The sequence below is a fragment of the Cebus imitator genome, unplaced genomic scaffold (genome assembly GCF_001604975.1).
Source record: "Cebus imitator isolate Cc_AM_T3 unplaced genomic scaffold, Cebus_imitator-1.0 Scaffold218, whole genome shotgun sequence".
Taxonomy (NCBI): Eukaryota; Metazoa; Chordata; class Mammalia; order Primates; family Cebidae; genus Cebus; species Cebus imitator.
In genome coordinates, this window is record NW_016107533.1 from 2,843,615 (window position 1) to 2,854,345 (window position 10,731).

Consider the following 10,731-nt stretch of genomic DNA (forward strand, 5'->3'; position numbering starts at 1 on the left):
CTTTTTTTTTTTTTGAGAAAGGCTCCCGCTCTATTGCCCAGGCTGGAGTGCTGTGGTGCGATCTTGGCTCACTACAACCTCTGCCTCCTGGGTTCAAGTGATTCTCGGCCTCCTGAGTAGCTCGGATTATAGGTGCGCACCACCATGCCAGGCTACATTTATTTTTTATTTTTAGTAGAGATCGGGTTTCACCATGTTGGCCAGGCTGGTCTCAAACTCTGACCTCAAGTGATCCACCCACCTCGGCCTTCCAAAGTGCTAGGATTGCAGGTGTGAGCCATCGAGCCTGGCCTGGTCTCTATTTCTTTTACATTTTTCACAGTTTGTTCTCCACACAATAGCTAGAATCATCTTTTTCTTCCTTTTTCTTTTTTTCTTTGAGTAGTGTGAGAACAGATAGAATCATCTTTTAAAACAGATTATAGCTGGGCGCGGTGGCTCATGCCTGTAATCCCAGCACTTTGGGAGGCCGAGGTGAGCGGATCACCTGAGGTCAGGAGTTTAAGACCAGCCTGGCCAACATGGTGAAACCCCGTCTCTACTAAAACTATAAAAATTAGCTGGGCGTGGTGGGGTGCACCTGTAATCCCAGCTACTTGGGAGGCTGAGGTAGGAGAATCGCTTGAACCTGTGATGCAGAGGTTGCAGTGAGCCAAGACTGTACCGTTGCACTCCAGCCTGGGCAACAAGGGGGAATCTCTGTCTCAAAAAAAATGAATTAATTAAAGAAAATAAAACAAATCATTTCACTTTTTTGTGAACATCTTCTTTTTACTTAAAAAAAAATTTTTTTTAGGCCGGGCGTGGTGGCTCACGCCTGTAATCCCAGCATTTTGGGAGGCTGAAGCGGGTGGATCACCTGAGGTCAGGAGTTCGAGACCAGTCTGACCAATATGGTGAAACCCCATCTTTATTTAAAAAAAAATATTATTATTATTATTATTTTCCCATTTATTTATTTTATTGCATTTTAGGTTTTGGGATACATGTGAAGAACATGCAAGATTGTTGCATAGGTACACACATGGCAGTGTGATTTGCTGCCTTCCTCCCCATCACTTACATCTGGCATTTCTCCCCTTGCTATCTCTCCCCAGCTCCCCACCCCCCACCGTCCCTCCCCTATTTCCCCCCAACTGACCCCAGTGTGTATTGCTCCCCTCCCTGTGTCCATGTGTTCTCATTGTTCAACGCCCACCTATGAGTGAGAACATGCGGTGTTTGATCTTCTGCTCTTTTGTGAGTTTGCTGAGAATGATGGTTTCCAGGTTCATCCATGTCCCTACAAAGGACACAAACTCATCGTTTTTGATGGCTGCATAGTATTCCATGGTGCATATGTGCCACATTTTCCCTGTCCAGTTTATCATCGATGGGCATTTGGGTTGGTTCCAGGTCTTTGCTATTGTAAACAGTGCTGCAATGAACATTCGTGTGCACGTGTCCTTATAGCAGAACGATTTATAATCCTTTGGATATATACCCAGTAATGGGATTGCTGGGTCAAATGGAAGTTCTATTTCTAGGTCCTTGAGGAATCGCCACACTGTCTTCCACAATGGTTGAACTAATTTACACTCCCACCAACAGTGTAAAAGTGTTCCTATTTCTCCACATCCTCTCCAGCATCTGTTGTCTTCAGATTTTTTAATGATCACCATTCTAACTGGCGTGAGATGGTATCTCAATGTAGTTTTGATTTGCATTTCTCTGATGACCAGTGATGATGAGCATTTTTTCATATGTTTGTTGGCCTCATGAATGTCTTCTTTTGTAAAGAATCTGTTCATATCCTTTGCCCACTTTTGAATGGGCTTGTTAGTTTTTTTCTTGTAAATCTGTTTTAGTTCTTTGTAAATTCTGGATATCAGCCCTTTGTCAGATAGGTAAACAGCAAAAATTTTTTCCCATTCTGTTGGTTGCCGATTCACTCTAATGACTGTTTCTTTTGCTGTGCAGAAGCTGTGGAGTTTGATTAGGTCCCATTTTCTATGTTGGCTTTTGTTGTCAATGCTTTTGGTGTTTTGGTCATGAAGTCCCTGCCTATGCCTATGTCCTGAATGGTTTTGCCTAGATTTTCTTCTAGGGTTTTTATGGTGTTAGGAGCTAATTTTAGTGTAAGGTGTCAGGAAGGGGTCCAGTTTCTGCTTTCTGCACATGGCTAGCCAGCTTTCCCAACACCATTTATTGAACAGGGAGTCCTTTCCCCATTGCTTATTTTTGTCTGGCTTGTCAAAGATCAGATGGTTGTAGATATGCTGTGTTGCCTTCGAGACCTCTGTTCTGTTCCATTGGCCAAAAAAAAAAATATTAAAAAAAAATTTTTTTTTTTTGAGACGGAGTTTTGCTCTTGTTACCCAGGCTGGAGTGCAATGGCATAATCTCGGTTCACCGCAACCTCCGAGTCCTGGGTTCAGTCAATTCTCCTGCCTCAGCCTCCTGAGTAGCTGGAACTATAGGCACGTGCTACCATGTCCAGCTGATTTTTTGTATTTTTAGTAGAGACGGGGTTTCACCATGTTGACCAGGATGGTCTCGATCTCTTGACCTTGTGATCTCCACCTCGGCCTCCCAAAGTACTGGGATTACAGGCGTGAGCCACCGCGCCCGGCCTAAAAAAATTTTTTTTTTGAGATGGAGTCTCACTCTGTCACCCAGGCTGGGGTGCAGTGGTGCAATCACAGCTCACTGCAGCCTTGGCCTCCCAGGATCAAGCGATCTTCCTGCTCAGCCTTTCAAGTAGCTGTACTACAGGCACATGCCACCATGCCTGCCTAATTTTTGTATTTGTGTATTGGTGGGGTTTTGCCATGTTGCCCAGGCTGATCTCAAGCTCCTGGACTCAAGTGATCTGCCTATCTTGGCCTCCCAAAGTGCTGGAATTGCAGGCATGAGCAACTGTGCCCGGACCTCCTTTTTTTGCTGTTGTTTTGAGACAGGGTCTCACTCTGTCACCGAGGCTGAAGTGCAGTGGTGCAGTCTCGGTTCTCTGCAGGCTCAACCTCCTGGGCTCAAGTGATTCTTCCACTTTAGCTTCCCGAGTAGCTGGGACTACAGATGCATGCCACCACGCCCAGCTAATTTTTAAATTTTATGTAGAGATGGGATTTCCCTATGTTGCCCATGCTGGTCTCAAACACCTGGGCCCAAGCACTTCGCCCACCTCAGTCTCCCAAAGTGCTAGGATTATAGGCGTGAGCTACCACGCCCAGCCTGTGTGAACATCTTTTATCAGCTTCCTGCTGCACTTGGAATAGAATAAAAGGTCCTGGCCAGGCTACGTTGGAGCTGGCCCCTGCCCACCTTCCTGACCTTATCTCCTACCAATCTCCTTGCCCTCATTACTTCCTTCAATTCACCCTGAGGACATGAGCTTTTTTTAATGGCCTTTGCACTTGCTTTTTCTTTTGTCTGGAACTCTCTGCCTGCCGGTCTCCACCTGGCCATCCCCTTCTTACTCAGGTCTTCCTTAAAAGTGTGCCCGCAGTGAGGACTTGCTGTCCACCAGGTCCAGCTAGCCTCAGTGGCTTCCTATCACGGCGCCCTATTCGTCACGCTGCGTGTGCTCCTGCTATCACAGCCTGGCCCTCATCACTGTCTGCCATAATCGTATTCGTGTATTTGTTTATTTATTGTCCATTTTTCCCTCTAGAATGTAATGAGGATAGAACTGCATGAGGATAAAGCTTGTCTTGTTCATCACACTAGTGCCTAGAGCCGTGAGTGTTTGGCAATAGTAGGGATGTAGATCAGGTGTGGTGGCTCATGCCTATAATCTCAGCACTTTGGGAGGCTGAGGCAGGTGGATCACCTGAGGTCAGGAGTTCAAGACCAGCCTGGCCAACATGGTGAAACCCCGTCTCTACTAAAAATACAAAACTTAGCCAAGCGTGGTAGCGCCTGCCTGTAACTCCAGCTACTTGGGAGGCTGAGGCAGGAGGATCACTTGAACCTGGGAGGCAGAGGTTGCAGTGAGCTGAGATCACACCATTGTACTCCAGCCTGGGAGACAGAGCGAGACTCCTTCTCAAAAAAGAAAAAAACAAAAAAGGCCGGGCAGGGTGGCTCACACCTGTAATCCCAGTGCTTTGGGAGGCCAAGGCAGGTGAATCACCTGAGGTTGGGAGTTTGAGACCAGCCTGACCAACATGGAGAAACCCCGTCTCTACTAAAAATACAAAATTAGCCAGGCGTGGTGGTACATGCCTGTAATCCCAGTTACTCAGGAGGCTGAGGCAGGGGAATCACTTGAACCCTGGAGGCGGAGGTTGCGGTAAACCAAGATAGCATCATTGCACTCTGGCCTAGGTAACAAGAACAAAACTCTGTCTCAAAAAAAAAAAGTAGAGATGTAATAAACAGTGATTGAGTGAATGGAGGCATGGGTTGAATTGATTAGAACAAAGAATTCTCATGAAACAAAGGAGTGGGGTAGGGAGACATATTTGAAAGGATTAGGGCAAGACTGAGGAGGGCCTCAGATGGTAGCCTAAAGCCTCTGTTTTCTGTGGGCAGTAGAGAGCTGCTGAAAGTTGTTGATTTCCTAAAAGCAAGGTTTGTTTAATATTAGTGTATAGGATGGATTAAAGAAGTGCCTAGAGGTAGCCAGTTAGGAGAGTTAGGAGACTATTGGAAATCTATAGGCTGGGCATGGTGGCTCATGCCTGTAATCCCAGCACTTTGGGAGGCTGAGGCAGGAGGATTGCTTGAGGCCAGGAGTTCGAGACCAGCCTGGGCAACATAAAACCCCATCTCTATGAAAAAATACAAAATTTAGCTGGGTGTGGTGGCATGCCTATTGTCCCGGCTACTGGGGAGGCTGAAGTGGGGCGATCACTTGAGCCCGGGAAGCGGAGGTTGCAGTGAGCTGAGATCATGCTATGTACTCTAGCCTGGGTGACAGAATGAAACCCTGTCTTTAAAAAAAAAAAATCCAGCCAACTGGAGAATGATTTATTTTTAAACTAAATAAATTGCCTGCTTTGACCATAGAACAACAATGATAGCGACTCACGCTTGCATAGAACTTACTGTGTGTTTTTGTTTGAGTGTCCGATTAGACCAGCTGGAATGCCTCCCAGTGGTGGCGGGGTCTGAACTGAAATGAAATCGGGTGGTACCAAGGTATCAGCTTGTCCTTATTCTGAAATTATGGTTTGTGGGTAACATCATTTGAGTCAGTCTTTAAAAGGTTAATGGGCTGGGCATGGTAGCGAATGCCTATAATCACAGCACTTTGGGAGGCCAAGGCAGGGTAGATCACTTGAGGTCAGGAGTTCGAGACCAGCCTGGCCAACATGGTGAAACCCCATCTCTACAAAAAATACAAAAATTGCCCAGGCGTGGTGGCACACTCCTGTAGTCCCAGCTACTTGGGAGGCTGAGGAAAGAGAACTGCTTGAACCCAGGAAGTGGAGGTTGTAACTTGCTGAGATCGCACCACTGCAATCCAGCCTGGGTGTCAGAGCAAGAATCTGTCTCAAAAAAAAAAAAAAAAAAAGGTGGGGCGGGGGTGGTGGTGGTGGTGGTGGTGGTAATCAGGTCATAGGATTTAAGAATTTAAAGTCTTAGCTCCAGAAGAGACTCAGGCCAAGTCTTTTCATTTTAGAGATAAGGAAAAATGAGATTAGTGAAAGGAAGTGACTTGCCCGAGGCCAAAAGCGTTTCCTCTGTTTTCCAGAGATATTTTTTCTCTGAGTTAGGTTTCTTCATCTGGAAAATACAGAGTCAAATCCTTCTGCACAGGGCCAAATTAATATTATTATTTTATTTTAATATTATATTTTTAGACACAGCGTCTTGCTCTGTCGCCCAGGCTGGAGTGCAGAGGTGTGATTATAGCTCACTGCAGCCTCGAACTCCTGGGCTCAAGTGCTCCATCTGCCTCAGCCTCCCAAGTAGCTAGATTACCTGCCATCCCACCCGGCAGGATCAAATAAATGTTATGAATAGCCTTTGTAAATATTGTGACACTCGTGTTAACCAAAACTGTAAAATGAGGGGCTCCCATGAAATTTTATTATTATTTGGCCATAGCTGCAAGCTTGGCTTTAGCTCAGGCCCAGATTCATTATTTCAGCAAACTTATTGCCTACGAATGCAAGTCTTGTTCTCAGCACTGGAGATTCTACAGTGAATCCAGCGTTCACAAGCCCTATCCTAACAGTGCTTTCATGCTCCTGAAATGTGTGTGTGTGTGTGTGTGTGTGTGTGTGTGTGTGTTCTGTGATGATACGTGCTATGGAGAAAAATCATGCAGGAAAGAGGAACAGGGACTTCCAGAGGCAGGGGAGGGGCTGGAATTGTAAATAGGGGGGCCCAGGAGGGACTCTCAGAAAAAGTGACCCAGATTCTGGGCTGCACCTTAGCACAGTAAAGGGGGACACTTTTTTTTTTTGAGACAGAGTTTGGCTCTTGTTGCCCAGGCTGGAGTGTGCAATGGCGCGATCTCGGCTCACTGCAACCTTCGCCTCCCGGGTTCAAGCGATTCTCCTGCCTCAGCCTTCCGAGTAGCTGGGATTACAGGCATGCACCACTATGCGCGGCTAATTTTGTATTTTTAGTAGAGACGGAATTTCTCCATGTTGGTCAGGCTGGTCTCAAACTCCCGACCTCAGGCGATCGGCCTGCCTCAGCCTCCCAAAGTGCTGGGATTACAGGCATGAGTCATGGCACACAGTAGGGAACACTATATTTGTTCTTGGGTAGCAGAGTCTTGAAGGAAGGCTGACTTTGCTAGGATTCAGGATGAAGACCGTTGACACTGGCTTGGAGCAGGGGCTACAGAAATGAAACCTTCCCCATCAGCACTCTTCTAGACCATCAGATGTAAATTTCTGCTTCCTTCTTGAAAACCAAACCCAAGCCAAAGACTTCAGAGGATAGCAGAAGTAATTTGCACTAAAGACTCATCTTCAAGTCTTCTTTGGGAAGGGGCAGGGACTGACACTGGTCGATTCCTACTGTATGCCAAATACAGTGCTAGCCTCCTCCATCTGCTGTCCCATTGTATCCTCCAGGCAGCCCTGCAAGGGGGTATTATTGTTCCCATTATGGAGATGAGGCAACTGAGGCTCAGAGTGCCCATGTGACTTGCCCACCTCGACACAGCTGGTAAATGATAGACCAGAGATTCAAACACCGGGCCGGTTGGCCTGGCACCATACCCTGTGCTCTCTCTGTGGCATCACAGCCTCTTCCACAGATAGAGAGCTGGAGTGGTTTTGAAAGCCACTAGTGAAACCTTTCCCAAAAGGCGATTTAGAAATTGTGTAATTCAACTCCTTCGTTTCACAACCCAAATGAGATAAAAGTGTGAATGCCTGCCTAAACGCCTTATAAGCATACAATGAATGTTCATTTTCTGTCTGCAGATTAGAGAGGAGGTTGCTTGCCTGAGATCGCACAGCAGGTTAGCTGCAAAGCTTGTACTCAAAGGCAGCTTCTGGACCTCCAGATCCCTCTGTCCTAGATTCACTAACGTCGGAGCCACTTCAGGTTTAATGGTCAAAGGCTGTATTGTCAATGACAAAGAGGAAGAGGAGGGACTGTCAGGCTACAGAGGGGCAGATGCCCCCTTCTCAAGACCCCATGGTCAGGAGGGGAACAAGAAGAAAGTGGGAAGCTCTGCCCCACTCCTCCCCATCCCCAGATGGGGAGGGATAGAGAGGCAAGAGAAAACCTCTCTAGATGGCTTTTGTTCACATTTGCAGCCAAGTGGTATTTATTCAGCACCGCTGGGTGCTAGACACCAAAGATCAAGAACTTCGTGCAGGAGCAAAACTCATCTCAGCCCCGGGTGCTGGCAGGTTAGTTAGTGGGAGGAACAGATGAGCAAATAGATTGTGAAACCTACCACTGGGGTCAACAGAAGGATGAGTGATGTGTTCAAGGTTGCAGGACTAGCAGGTGATTCCTGTGATGTCTTCACACCATTGTTTCTGGCAGAAATTGCCTAAAACATATTCACTCCATCGGTGAGCTGTGATCATGTAAGGTTTCTATAAAAATGATGATTATGGCCAGGCAAGGTGGCTCATGCCCGTAATCCCAGCACTTTGGGAGGCTGAGGAGGGAAAATAGCTTGATCCCAGAAGTTTGAGACCAGCCTGGGCAACATAGTGACACTTCATCTCTACAAAAAAGAAAAAGATTACCTGGGTGTGATGGCGTGAGCACACCTGTGGTCCCAGCTACTTGGGAGGCTGAGGTCACTTGAGCTAGGAAGATTGAGGCTGCAGTGAGCCATGATTACACGATAGCACTCCAGCCTGGGTGACAGAGAAAGACCCTGTCTCAACAGAAAAATCACTTTTTTGAAAAAAGATAATAATAAGGAAATAGTGGGGGATGGGTAGGGGGATGGGGCCAATAACAGGGAGCAGCTGAAAACTAATGGGGGTTGCTGGGCTAGGCGCAGTGGCTCAGCCTGTAATCCCAGCATTTTGGGAGGCTGGGGCAGGTGGAACACTTGAGGTCAGGAGTTCGAGACCAGCCTGGCCAACATGGTGAAACCCCCGTCTCTACTCAAAATACAAAAATTAGCCTGTCATTGGTGGCACATACCTGTAATCCCAGCTGTTCAGGAGGCTGAGGCAGGAGACTCACTTGAACCTGGGAGGCAGAGGTTTCAGTGAGCCGAGATCCACACACACACACACACACACACACACACACACACACACGAGTCTGCTGAAATCTCACTTAAGCTGCACAGACACCCATCTGTTACAGTGAATTTGCTTTTCCAAGTTCTTTGCTTTAAGAGGCAAGGTGGTGGTGGTACTGAGAGCTGGTGTGGGGCTGGCTGTCTAGGCTCCTCATTCACTGGGGTAACCTTCATAACAGTGATAATGGCAATTGTAATGTGAGGGAAGAGACAGCGAGGGAGAAGGGGCCGGCTAAGGCTGGGGGAGGGCCAAGTCTGGAAAAGGCGTGGTTTGCATTTCGTTTTCCCAGCAACCAATCAGATCACTCCATTATCCTTCCTTTTTCACAGATGAAAAGACAGAGGTTCAGACAACTCCAAGGCCACGCAGCTGGTGAAAATTCTCATTTAAAGCCATGTAGGCTTTATTTCTCCATCTGTTTGGGGGAGGCGGGTTGTGACACCGGGACTCAATTCCCGCTCTTTTAATGAGAAAATGCCACGTGGGGGAGGTGGGGAGGGTGGGAGGAGTCCCGACGATTTCCGTTTCTAGGACTGAAGCCTCCCTACTTTTGGAGCTGCCTCGCTTTGTTTGGGAAAGTCACGGGGAGGGCCTTTCTGAGAACAGGAGGCAAATCCCCGCCCGTTGTCTTTGGGGACGAGGGTCGGGTCACCCCAAACTCCTCGCAGATGTAGCGGACTGCGCTAGGAGTTCTCTTTGGTGATGTGAATTGGGTGTCTTTTCAGACCTTCACCCTTGGGGAGTCGGGGAGAAATAGTATTCCTGGAGAGAGATTCCAAGTATTCACTCACTCACTCATTCCGTTGTGTCCGAAGTTCTACTAGGCTTTGGGAAGGCACTGGTGAGTTACCCGCAGCTGAATCTTGGAGGAATTGAAATAGCCGCACAGTAGCCCAGAATAGGGCCGCTAGCAGGATTGGAACTGACAGTTGAACCTGTGAAGCCACCTGGGGTCTTGATGTCATGGTAGTGCCCTCATGGAGTTAAAACATTTCAGAAGAATAAAGGGCTGTAAATCATATTGATATTTGATATTTTAAAATCAGAAAGATCAAGTAGGAGATAGAAATTTACAGTTAGGGAATGCAGCTTAGAGAGGTGGTTGGCTGGTTATCTGTTGCATTTATATGTTAAATTTGAATTTAATGCCCTTAGGTGGGGGTTGCAAACTTCCTTGGGTGTCACCACAGTCTGTTAATTCACATACAGTATTTATTGGCCATCTGCCTCAAAAAAAAATGGTGAATAAATTGACATTCATTTCCATTTATTCCACATAGATGTATGTACACACACACACACACACGCACACACACACATACACACACATATAGTTGTTTTGTTTTTCTGGGGCTCAAGTGATTATCCCACCTTGGACTCCCGAATAGCAGAAACTACAAGTCTGTGTAACCACACAGGCTTTTTTTTTTTTTTTTTACAGCAGGGTTTCACTCAGTCACCCAGGCTGGAGTGCAGTAGCACAATCTTGGCTCACTGCGACTTCCGCTTCCTGGGTTCAAGCAATTCTCCTGGCTCAGCCTCCTGAACAGCTGGGACTATAGGTGTGCACCACCATGCCTAATTAATTTTTGGATTTCTTTGGTAGAAACAGGGTTTTGCCATGTTGGCTAGGCTGTGGGTTTTTTGTTTGTTTGTTTGTTTTGTTTTGCTTTTTGAGATGGAGTCTTGCTCTGTTGCCCAGGCTGGAGTGCAGTGACACCATCTCGATTCACTGCAACCTCTGCCTCCTGAGTTCAAGCAATTCTCCTGCCTCGGCCTCCTGAATAGCTGGGACTACAGGTGCGTGCGATCACGCCCAGCTAATTTTTGTAATTTTAGTAGAGACAGAGCTTCACCATATTGGCCAGGCTAGTCTCAAACTCCTGACCTCAGGTGATCCACCCACCTTGACCTCCCACACTGCTGGGATTAGGTGTGAGCCACTGTGCCCAGCCTTTTTTAAGTGGAGACAGGTTTTCACTATCTTGCCCAGGCAGGTCTCACACTCCTGAGCTCCAGTGGTTCTCTTGCCTTAGTCTCCCGAAGTGGTGGGATTAAATGT